Raw genomic sequence first — 12771 nt, forward strand, 5'->3', positions numbered from 1 at the left:
TTCTACTGGTCTGTTTGTCTTTTTATATTGATCTGTAGAATTTCTAATGTATTTAATGATTAATGCTTTGTTTGTCAGAGATGATGCATATATTTTTTATCCTTTAACAATATATAATTTATAATTCATGTGCAGTCAACAATACAGATTATTTACCTTGTTCCTTTTAGGTTTGAATTAGAATTAGAAAATCATTTCAACTCTAATATTTTTAATATTTTCCTGCATTTTCTTCTGAAATCTTTTGGATCTGTCTTTCATCTAGCTTTTGAACCCATCTGCAGAAAATTACATTTTAATGAGGTTATGGAGAGAGCTAAATGAAATTCCCCAATTGGATAACCAGTTGTCAAAGTATCAATGTGAAATATTTTATTGTTTACCTCCTACTTTATATGTCAATTTGTGGATAAGTTGAATCTTCATTAAAAACAAACAATTCTGAATGCTAAATTCTGTACCATCAATTTTATCATTACTTCCTGCAATAACCAAGCTGTTTAAATTGCTTTAATGCAATAATATGTTTCGATATTTGGTAGGACTAGTCTCTAGTTGGTCTTCCTTTCAAATATTATCTTAACATTTTGCGCATGCTTTTTCATAATAAGTTTAAAATTATCACAGATTTACATTTTCAGATTTACCTTAATATGAAGAATAATTGGTAGAGACATTACTTATTTTGAATACTGAATTCTTCTTAGCCAGGGACATAAGGTAACTTTCCGCTTTCTTCAGGGTGTGCTTTATAATCTTCAGTAAATTTCTAGTTTTTTAAAAATAGGTTTTAAAAGTTTCTTGCCACACCTAATCATAAGTATTTAACGAGCTTTGTGGCTATTCTAAATGGGACCCATTTTTCTATTACATTTTAAATTAGTCATTACTACTGTATAAGAAAGTTATTGATTTTTTAATATTGATTTTTTTATCTGGCTACTTTCCTGGACTCTTACTATTTCTGATGGTTTTTTTTCCAATGATGCTTCATGATATTTTTTTTTGATAGACAATCAGTTTGTTTTAGATAGATGATAGATAGATATAGATGTATAGCTAGATGATTGTGTATGAGTATATACACACACAGACATATTCTTTCCCTTTCATTTTATTGCATGGTCTGTTATCTTGAAATAAATCAGTATTAGCATAATAACTGGGATTCTTTTCTTACTTCTGACCTACTGCAGGTTCTTTTTTGTATTAGTTTTCTTGGTGCTATTGTAACAAATGACCACAAACTTTGTGACTTAAATACCATATATTAACGCCTGCATGTGGAATCTAGAAAAATGGTACAGATGAATGCAGTTGCAAGGCAGGAACAGAGACACAGACGTAAAGAACGGACATGTGAACACAGTGGAGGAAGGGAGGGTAGGACGAATTGGGAGAGTAGGACAGGCGTATACGCACTTCTGTGTGTAAATAGATAGCTGGTGGCAGGCTGCAGCACAGGGAGCTCAGCTCACAACTTTATGATGACCTAGATGGGTGGGGTGGGGAGAGGAAGGTCCACGAGGGAGGGGATGTATACATACATAGAGCTGACTCACTCATTGTTGTACAGCAGAAACTATCATAACATTGGAAAGCGATTATACTTCAATTTTAAAAAGACAAAGAAAAAAGTCAATAGGGATACGAAATGTAATACATGAAAGCCCACATGATCTACTAAAATTAATTCATAAAAAAACATGAATGCCTTATTTTATAGTTCTGGACGTCCTGAATGAACCTTGTGTGCATGTTCAGTTCTCAGTCATGTCCATCTCTTTGTGACCCGATGGACTACAGCCCACCAGGATCCTCTGTCTATGGGATTTTCCCAGGCAAAAATACTGGAATCAATTCTCCAGGGGATCTTCCCGACCCAGGGATCGAACCTGTGGCTCCTGCATTGCAGGTGGACTCTTTACCCGTGAGCCACCAATGGGGGGTGGCTACAATTAAGCTATTGGCAGAGCTGCTTCATGCTGGAGGCCCCAAGGAAGAGCCTGCCCTGTTGCCTCCACCAGCCTCTGCAGGCTGCCTGCCTCCCCAGGTCCCGCTTTCCTTCTTCATCTCACTCAGACCTCTTGCTTGCATCATCATGTTGTCTTCTCTCTTTAACTCCCGTTACCCACATAACCCAAGATCATCTTCCCATCCTAAGATCCTTGACTCAATTACATCCTCAGAGTCAACTTAAGCATGTAGGGGAATGTCTTCACACGTTGCAGAGATGAGGACCTTTTTTCGAAGGGAGGTATTTTATTTAACCTCTCACACTTAAAATGCTGCTGCTGCTGCTGCTAAGTCACTTCAGTCATGTCCGACTCTGTGCGACCCCGTAGACAGCAGCCCACCAGGCTCCCCTGTCCCTGGGATTCTCCAGGCAAGAACACTGGAGTGGGTTGCCATTTCCTTCTCCAACGTGTGAAAGTGAAAAGTGAAAGTGAAGTCGCTCAGTTGTGTCCGACTAGTAGCGACCCCACGGACTGCAGCCTACCAGGCTCCTCTGTCCATGCGATTTTCTAGGCAAGAGTACTGGAGTGGCTTGCCATATTTTACTGTTATTTATGATGTTTTTTAAGGTTTCTTGTAGATTTTTTTTAAATCATGTTTTAAAAGTTTTTTTCTATAACTAACTTACTAAGGTAGGTTTTTTCCAAGTCACTATGGGGAAGACAGAGAATGAGATGGCTGGATGGCATCACCGACTCCATGGACATGAGTTTGAGTGAACTCCGGGAGTTGGTGATGGACAGGGAGGCCTGGCGTGCTGTGATTCATGGGGTCGCAAAGAGTCGGATACGACTGAGCGACTGAACTGAACTGAACTGAACAAATATAATGAATCATGTGATTTAATCATCCATATTGAAATGTTTATTCACTTTTCTCCTTTAATTTGTTAATGTACTAATTATATTAATGCACGTGTCTCATAATCTAAAATATTTCTGTGTTCTCGGCATACACCTTTCAGGCATAATGTATTAGCAGTCTGCTAATGCATTCCTGAAATTAACTTGGTAATAGTTTATTTATGATTTTCATATCTATATTCATGAATTTTCTTTTATGTGCTATTTTTATTCAATTTTGACATCAGAGTTATATTACCTCTATAGAATGCTTTAAGAAAGATTCCATTCCTTTCTCTTAATAAAAAAAAACATTCAGTTCAGTTCAGTTCAGTCGCTCAGTCGTGTCCGACTCTCCGCGACCCCATGAATCACAGCACGCCAGGCCTCCCTGTCCATCACCAACTCCCGGAGTACACTCAAACTCATGTCCACAGAGTCGGTGATGCCATCCAGCCATCTCATTCTCCGTCGTCCCCTTCTCCTCCCACCCCCAACCTTTCCTAGCATCAGAGTCTTTTCCAGTGAGTCAACTCGTCGCATGAGGTGGCCAAAGTATTGCAGTTTCAGCTTTAGCATCAGTCCCTCCAATGAACATCCAGGATTGATCTCCTTTAGAATGGACTGGTTGGATCTCCTTGCAGTACAAGGAAATTATTTCTTTTTCAGAGGTGCAATTAGCCTTACTGATAAAATACTCTGATTCTGTTATTGCCAAGTCGTGATAGATAAGCTTTCAATACTTTTCCCATGTACTAGCAACACTTTTCACCATTCCTTAGATGAATTGGTAATTTTTTTCACTAGAAAAATGAATTTTTTAAGGTGCTTAATTTTTAACATAATTTATACCAAGCCAGTCAATCAAAGGAAATCAATCCTGGATATTCATTCAGGAAGGACTAATACTGAAGCTGAAGCTCCAATACTTTGATCACGTGATGCAAAGAACCAACTCACCGGGAAAGACTCTGATGCTGGGAAAGATTAACGGCAAAAGAAGAGGGTGACAGAGGATGAGATGGTTGGATGGCATCACTGACTCAGTGAACATGAATTTGGGCAAACTCTGAGAGACAGTGAAGGACAGGGAAGTCTGGCGTTCTGCAGTCCATGGGGTCACAAAGAGTCGCACATGATTTAGCAATGGAACAATAACAAATATTTAGAATGCCATTTATTTTCTCCTTCCTACTATTATTTGTTTGTATTTTTATTGGTAAAAGTTATCTAAGTTTGTCCATTTAATTGATAACTTGACAGAGTTTATTTTTCATTTTATGGATCACTTCCACTTTCTATTTTCCATTTATTCATTTCTAGTTTTATCTATACTAATTCCTTTTATTTTCCCTCACTTTGCTTTGTCCCCCTGCTTCTCTCCTAGCATCTTACTTTTGTATCCATAAGTTGTTTTAAATGTTTATTCTATAATATATTCACTTTAATGCTCTGATTTTTCAGCTCAGTACAACTTCAGACAGATACTAGAGCTTTTGATTTGTGCTACTTTTAATATCTGTAGCATCAAAATAGTTGTTAATTTATGTTTAGACTTTGTCTTTATTTCATAATTTATTTAGAAGGACATTTTTGAGGTTTTACCTGCATATGTCTTTCAATCTCCTGACTTTATGGCATTATATCCAGGGACTTTGGACAGTATTATTTTTGCTTTAGGAATTAATTGGAACCTCTCTTAAGGCACAATTCTTGACCTATTTTTATTTGTCCTATTTGTTCTTGAACAGGCTACATGCTCCCTGTTTCTTCAGTGCCAAGTTTCTCTTTCTTTCATTATATCTTTTATATCATGCATATTAATTGCATGCATAAATTTCAACATTAAACCCAAAACATCCATTAAAAGAAAAAAGCTCTCATGCTGAATAAAAATGCATATTGTCTACAAGAAATGTTGAATTAAAAGGAAACAAGAAAGAATGCCAGAAAAAGAGATCAAGAGAGTAGAATATACAGTATTAATATCAAACATGTTATACTCAAGTTTAATAAATAAATAGGATTTAAAAGATTTAACTGAAGAAAATATATTTCACAGTAAAGATACAAACTTTATAAATATCTGTGCACCTGGTAGTATTTAAGCACTTGTCAAAATGTTAATATGAGGGAATTTGGAGACCTTAACACATATTTCTTATTTCTTGAAAAAACAAAAGGTCAATGAACTGTAAAAAGATACGTTGGGCAAACGTCAACACTTCAAAACAAACACACGCAATTAGGAAGACAAGAAAATTTCCTCAACATGAAAAGTGCCATGTAAAACAAAAACTACCGCTAACATCTTACTCAATTTTGAAAACAAGTGAATCCTTCAGGTTGGGAGTAAGGTAAGGATATTTACACTTACCACTTTTATTCAGTAGTGTATTAAAGGTCCTACTCAGTTCAGTAAGGCAAGTTAAACAAATAAAAGTAGAGTTTGAAGGAAGATGTAAGTAACTTAAAGAATGGTAAGACTTCCCTACATCATTCAAGCTTCAAATGATGACACCAATAGATGTTTATGGTGATGACATTGTTCTGTATCCTGATCATGATGGCAGTTTTAAGAACTTACACAAGTAATAAAATGGCATAAAACTATACACAGACATTCCTGGTTTTGCTATTACACTATATTTAGATAATTATTAGAAGGAAACTTGGTAATGAGACCCCTCTGTGTTAGCTTTTCAATTTCCCATAAATCCATGATTAGTTCAAAATTTAAAAGATGATAAAAGAAAATCTAAGCCTACTTGTACTTAGTAGAATAGACCTTAAGCAGTCTTATGACAACCCATGGCCTACGTTTTGTATCCCTGCCACATCACTAAGATTCAGTTGAGGTGCTGCAGAAAAATCTGCCTTGTTTAACTGCTAATGAAGATACATCCATATTTGTGGCTATGGAAACGTCTATTGCCTATTTTCTCAATGCCTTGCTAAATAAATACAATGTAGAAACAGAGGGAAAAAACTTAGGAATGAGAAAATAAAGAAAGCAGAAAATAGAAATAGCACAACTTAGCACAGAGTCGGACACGACTGAAGTGACTTAGCAGCAGCAGCAGCAACACTAGAAGGACAACACAAGGATTAGTCAACCTTTTGTGTAAATTTACTTACATTAGTTTCATTTAGTTACAAATATCATGAATCTTCAGCAGTGTGTTGCACTAAAATGGACTGTGAAACGGCCCTTTTTAAATATTATAAATCCTGACACTTTATAGACTTCCATGTTACTGAAAACTGTAACCACATTAAAAAACACAGGTAATGTATCTATTGATGCAGTTCAATCTGTGTCTGTTTTATCCCTCTTCATCTATTTATTTTCTTTACTCTCTGCCCCTTTCCCATCAAACAAACCTGGCCTTCAGCTTCTTAGTCCTTTTTGAGTCAACAGGGTCAGAATTGAGAGCAATTAACAAGGTTTTTAAAAATAGATATTTTCAGACACTATTTGTGAAACCACAGAAATCCCCAGAACACAGGAATCAGAAATTTCTCCATCTCAGGTTGACTCCTCCCAGCTTTGAAATGCCCTGAATTCTCTGACTTCTTTCTTAGGCGGTGTTAGTCCCTCAAACACATATGAACAGAAAGACTTTGAAAAGAAAATCTAAAATTTTCTTAAAAGTGCCTGAGGATATATTTTGATATGCACAGAGATAGTCACTATTTAATTTCTTATTGAAAAGTCTCTCACTTGATTTCTGTTTTCACTTGTAAGAAAGGTGGGACCAGGGTGTAAGTTCAGGTCAGCTGATTCAGAGCTACAGCCTGTCTCCTGGAAGTCTGATGGTAGGAGCTCACTCCGAGGCATCACATCTCAGGAGCTATATTCTAAAAAGATTCTCAAGAAGATTAAGGAATGACATGAAAGGCATCTAATCCCCTCCCGACCTGTGTGTCCCTCTCAATAATGGCACCACCACCAACCTAGTTGTCCTAACAAAAACCTGGCTTTTCAATCACCAAGTTCTGTTGGTTCTATGTCTGACATATCCTTCATCACATTTCTTCTCTCAACACCATTTCCACTGGCAGTCCTCTCTTGCTTACAACTTATCCTCGCTGTGATCTCCACACTTTCATTTCACTACTTCACACCAATCCAGTCTTCGCTGCAGCTAGAGTAATCCTCCTGAAATGTGGACATTATCCCTCCACTGAAAATTCCCCAAGGTTCCCCTTTGCCAAAATTACAAAAACCAAACTCTTTTGTGTATGCTTTCGCAATGTAGATATTCCCCCAAAGATGGAAAATAAGTTAAACTTCTCACTGATATTTTACAGGAGGAGGAAAAAATAAGGACTGTGCAGTTTCACGTCATTTTAACCTTCATGAAAGCCACTGATATGATGAGGTGATGTGTGTACAACTACGTGAATAAACCTTCAGAAAGTCCAGTAAACAAAGGAACAGATCCCACCGTCCAACATGATTTGAAAATGGAAACTAACTCCTCTTCCAGACATCATTAAAAGTGCGATCCTCCACGTTCTACACACACTTCCTTCATCTGAATGACTACACCACACAAACCTCAGAATAGGAATATCTTTGAGCTGTATGGCAACAGAAACCATTTTCACTTGATGAGAAGAAATCTTCCCAAATTCTCAGGCTTCATCCAATGTTCAGTTTTTGCAAAGTGCATGTTTATTACAGTCAGAAATTACACGTAAGAAGTTATGCAATTGTGAATAAGTTGATACTACACAATTCATATACTGCCTTGTTCCTCCTTAAGTAATTGGAATTCAACAGGTAGAATATTTATTCCTATCTATGCAACCACCAAAGAGTAAAAAAGATAAAACTATGCTTAAATTTCTGCAGTATAAAATTGTTTGTATGTGCAGCTCAAACATGCTCCCAGGATTCAAGCATAAAGGATACTGCTTGGTGAGTGGCTACAGAGATGGAAGAATTTGTTTAGGATTCTGGCTACTAATATCTAAGTGGAAACTCCCCACCTAATAATTTAACTTTTCCCATTCAAAGACAGCAGTGTCCACCAAAACATACCTTACTTCCAAAGCACACGGCATCCCATTTTCCAGGACTAAGATGAGTAAAATCTTTCAAGTGTTTGATGAGTAGACAGAAGGAAACCTCTTTTTCTCCCCTTGGTCAGTAAACAAACCCAGAGAGAATAGCTTTCCAGCATGTTGAAGATTCTCTGGCAGATCATTAATCCCAGAAAAATCTCTCCAAACTTACTGATGCGTGGATTCCATTTTCAAATTTCTCATTAGTTCCTCTTTATGGATTAAATGCTGATGTTCACGAATGAATGCACACAGCTTCAGCTGATGGATGTAATTGGGTTGTAATGGATTTTAGCTGCTGTTCCTTCTGATCTAGCCAATTTGAAATGCAGTATCAATGTATTCTCTCCATCTCTCGGTAGGGAATGAGAAATTGAAACCTACAAGATGAAATTTATCAACTTTCATAAAGTCAGCTTCAACCATCATAAAACTGTTAAACTTCTCATTATCATTCTACCACAGTTATTTCTCGAACTCTGGTCTGGCAGTCAAAATATTAAAGTGTATTTGGAATAAGTAGAGTTGATCCTCCAATATTCTGCGTGTCCTCAACATTGATTTAGGTGCTGTAAATATTACCAAGTGAAGATGACATTAACACGGCAAAATTTAACACCAGAAACATAAAATGACAAGAAAAGATTTAAAGGTTGCAAAACCTTCTGCAATTTTATATTTTAAAACATGATTTGCAGCTACAGTAGGTTCAATAACAAAGATTACATGTCTCCAAGTCTGAAAATTTGCTACCGAGCTGTTCTTCTGGATTCCTGTGTCTCAGCGCTGGAACATCTAGTGATGAATGAGAGACACAGATCAGGGAGAACTTAAGTTGTTAGCTGTCTCAGTCCCTTCGTTTTATACGCTGCTGTGTGTGTGTGTTTCAAGTCCCAACCAGTATTTTCCTGCAGTTATATATTCATGAGCTCTGTTAACAGTGAGGTCAAAATTCCACTGAGCTCAAACAGGCTGAAATTTCCTCATCACCAATACTGTAAAATGGAACATAGAGTGAAATAGCTGTTTTATTAAGAAATGTCGGTGAAGACTATTATGGGAAAACAATCCTTTATTTCTCTCTTCCTTAAATGTTCCTTTTAAATTAATGCAGAAATTCAAGGTTCTCATACAATTGTAAAGTTTATCTAAGTAATGCAAAACACACTGTAAAACATGACTAGATGTTTACACACCACCTCTATTTTACTCTACGGGGAAAACTTATCACTGGTAAAACCAGAGAATGTAGACCAGATGGAGAGAGAGGGAAAAAATATTTCCAAGTTATTATGTGTCTTTAGAGTTAAATGATACTTTGTACTGTCCACCTTCGAAAACTACAAAAACGCACTGTTCTTTGGGTTCATAAAACTGAGCCAGATAAATCAACGTACCTGGGAGGAAATAGAAACCATTAATGACTTTTTGCTTTTCATAAATAATAATTAACACATACATTTCACTTAGCATCCTCAAAACACTTGACAAACATTAAGTAATTAATTAATTAAAGAGAAGACCATGATGAGTTTGATTGGAATCTCCCCAAGGACACTCAATATTTCTTGGTTCAAACAGGTTTTGAAATAACAAGAATAACCTTTCTTGTGATATTTGACTGCCAGTTTGAGCCCCGGAAAGTACCTGAGTGCATGACAATTAGATGTTTTTAAAAAGGTCAATTGGATTTTGTGTAACCTCTAAAATGAGAAGTTGCGTTTTTTCTGATTGCTCTCTCTCTCTTCCTCTCCCTCCTTAAACACACACACATACACATATACACACAAGTGACTTAATCTGACAAATAAAATCCTCCCTCCCACTCAAAAGACCATGTCCAAAACCAAATTTATGACTATGATGTTATATTAAAATCCAACCAAAACTACATAGAAAAGGCATCATTTTAAAGAAAAAATGGATTCACTCCTGTAAATTAATATTAAAATCAGCCATTCTCCATGAAGACAAATCCCTTCCTTTTCTCTCCATAGGAGAAAAGTGAACTCAGATCAGTAATCTGTTTTTCTGCAAAGGAGAGACCTTCCTATTGATAAAAAGTAGAATTCAATCTCTTAATCATTCATTGTTTTCATTTGTACCTGAGTTAAAGGTTTCAAATGGAATCATCTTTCTTATGGAGCAGAATCTCATTTCAAACATGATAAAATTTCAGAGAAAAGATGATATATGAATTTTCATAGCCATTCCATCAACTTTAAGTTACTGAACTGCCTTAGTATGATGGAAACTGAAGCAGTGGAACAAGGAAAGTGAATCCAGCAACACCATCTTCTCTTCATCCTAGAATATCTCCTTTTATTGACAAAAAACTTTCAAAGAGAGTTAAGTAGGTCTATGATGCATGTAACAAGTATTCTTTAGTCTAATTATAATTAGAACAAGACTTGTAATTGCCTTTGTAGGTAGTATTTGTACTACTAAAAAAAATCCAATTCAATGCTAAATATTCACCAATTATATTTTATTAAAAATAATATAAGCTAGCCTGACCATTGTTTACACTTGATGAAATTGGTTTTGACTACTTTTGAAAACCAACTCCCCTACTTGGAAGGTGAAGGTGTGCTATAACTAAATTAAAACAGTTACAAGCTTTATGTCTACATATATCGCCTCCCAGGTGGGCCTTCCTCTCACCCCACTACCCCACCCATCTAGGTCATCACAGAGCACCAAGCTGAGCTCCCTGTGCTATACAGCAGCTTCCCGATATCCGTTGATTCATGAGGTCGCAAAGAGTCAGACACGACTGAGCGACTGAACTGAACTGGACTGAGTGTGTATATACATCAATTCCAATCCCCCAATTCATCTCACACCCCCTTCCCCGCCCCGTGATCACACATCTGTTGTCCACATCTGGGTCTCTATTCCTCTATTTTTTTGATAAATAAATAAAAATACAATGATATGCCTTAAAAATAATTAAAAGAAAAATGTGCCCAGTGCACAGAGAACAATTCCAAAAGAGGATTTCAAAAACAAAACAATTTGTTTTGGGGTAACTTTATTCAAAAGGGACCTAAATCATTTAGGGAGGTTTTGTAATACTTACTGTCATATACTTTTACTTCTCAAGCTGATAATCTACAGTTTGCACATCTTTTGCATCATAAATGATTCTCAGTTTCACCTCTGAGAGGTCAAGGCTTGTTTTACACTACTTGCTCCACATACAAGCTACACCTGCTCCGTTGCTCAGTCGTGTCCAACTCTTTGAAACTCCTTGGACTATAGCCGGCTGGGCTCCCCTGTCTATGGAATTCTCCAGGCAAGAATACTGGCGTTCTCCAGTGGATCTTCCTGACCCATGTCTCTTGTGTCTCCTACATAGGCAGGCAGATTCTATACCACTGAGACACCTGGGAAGCCCATTCTATAAACAAGGCTGGGTGCCAATTAAGGGATCACTTACCTTAAATCTCATCACCATGATGCCCGCACCATTTAGATAGGGTGAGGAGAGACTCAACACCTTTCATCTGGAGCTTTAAAAATTGAAACACGTATGTTGTCATATGTGAAACGAATCACTAGTTCAGGGTCAATGCATGTTATAGGATGCTCAGGGCTGGCATGCGGGGATGACCCAGAGGGAGGATAAAGGGAGGAGGGAGGTGGGAGGGCGGTTCAGGAGGGGGAACTTATGTAAACCCGGGGCAAATTCATATCAATGTATGGCAAAACCAACCAATATAATATTGTAAAATAATTTGCCTCCAATAAAAAATAAATTAATTAAAAAAAAAACAAAGCTAATTTCTAAGTTCATTACGTGGAAAATACAAATCAATTGTAGTAGACATTTCTATATTTAAAAATAGACCTGCGGTGTTTTTTTTTTTTATGGTTCTAGAATGCTTTCTGCACCCTCTAATACATTTTTTCCCCCTGACTTTTTATTGTTCTTCTGTTTTCTAAAGGTAGGTAGTTTTATGTTGTCTATGTGTCTGTGCTTTATAACCACTCTTCCGCTGTTAATCCAGACTCCATCTTCGCACTACAGTGTTTAGCATTTCCTGAGTATCCGTGTACACTCATCAATTTGTATAGATTACATTATTAGCTTGTGTTGCTAGGCATCAGGTCCTCATTTTTCTCCTGCTCCTAAATATATAATTGAAGAAATCCTAAGCTAATTATCTAATTTCAGCCAATACAGAGTCTACATTTCATAGCTTTATTATCTTTATTATAAAGCTCTTCAATTCCACTTCAAAGGCAGTTAGAAGATTGGTATCAATACCTAATTGTATGGCAAGGACACTGCACTAAACTCTTTTCTTGCTCCTCAGCACTGAAGGAGATTTTATCTGTCCAGATTATGCAAAATTAATCAGTTTTTGAGATAGCACTGAGATATTGTTTCCTTCAGTTAAGAAGAATGATTCAAAGGAAGAGAACTGCTCTTTCCCTATATTTATAGAGTAAAAATGTAAGAACCCAGAGGGGCAGCAGAATCTCTCATTCTGCTTTTTGCTGCCTTTCTATTTGATTTATGGACAATCTCTACGTTTTTCTGGTGAGGAAAATAAAAAACCTTTTACAGAAAGAAACAAGCAGAATCTCTTTCAGTTTTCAAGAAACTTCTCAAATACAGCACCCATAGTGAGAAGACCCTTTCGGTAATCACGTTGGGCAGTTCACTTGCTCACATCATGTTCTCCACCACGTAAGTGGCTGTGCCCAATAAATATATTACACATGTTATTAGCATGTGATCAAAGCCAACCTCTCACACACTTTCCAATGACTGTCACCATTCTCAATTGTTCTCTCTTTTACACACACATTCACAAACCCACACTCACAC

The sequence above is a fragment of the Moschus berezovskii genome, chromosome 26 (genome assembly GCF_049115385.1).
Source record: "Moschus berezovskii isolate FMDL1 chromosome 26, NW_MosBer_1.0, whole genome shotgun sequence".
Taxonomy (NCBI): domain Eukaryota; kingdom Metazoa; phylum Chordata; class Mammalia; order Artiodactyla; family Moschidae; genus Moschus; species Moschus berezovskii.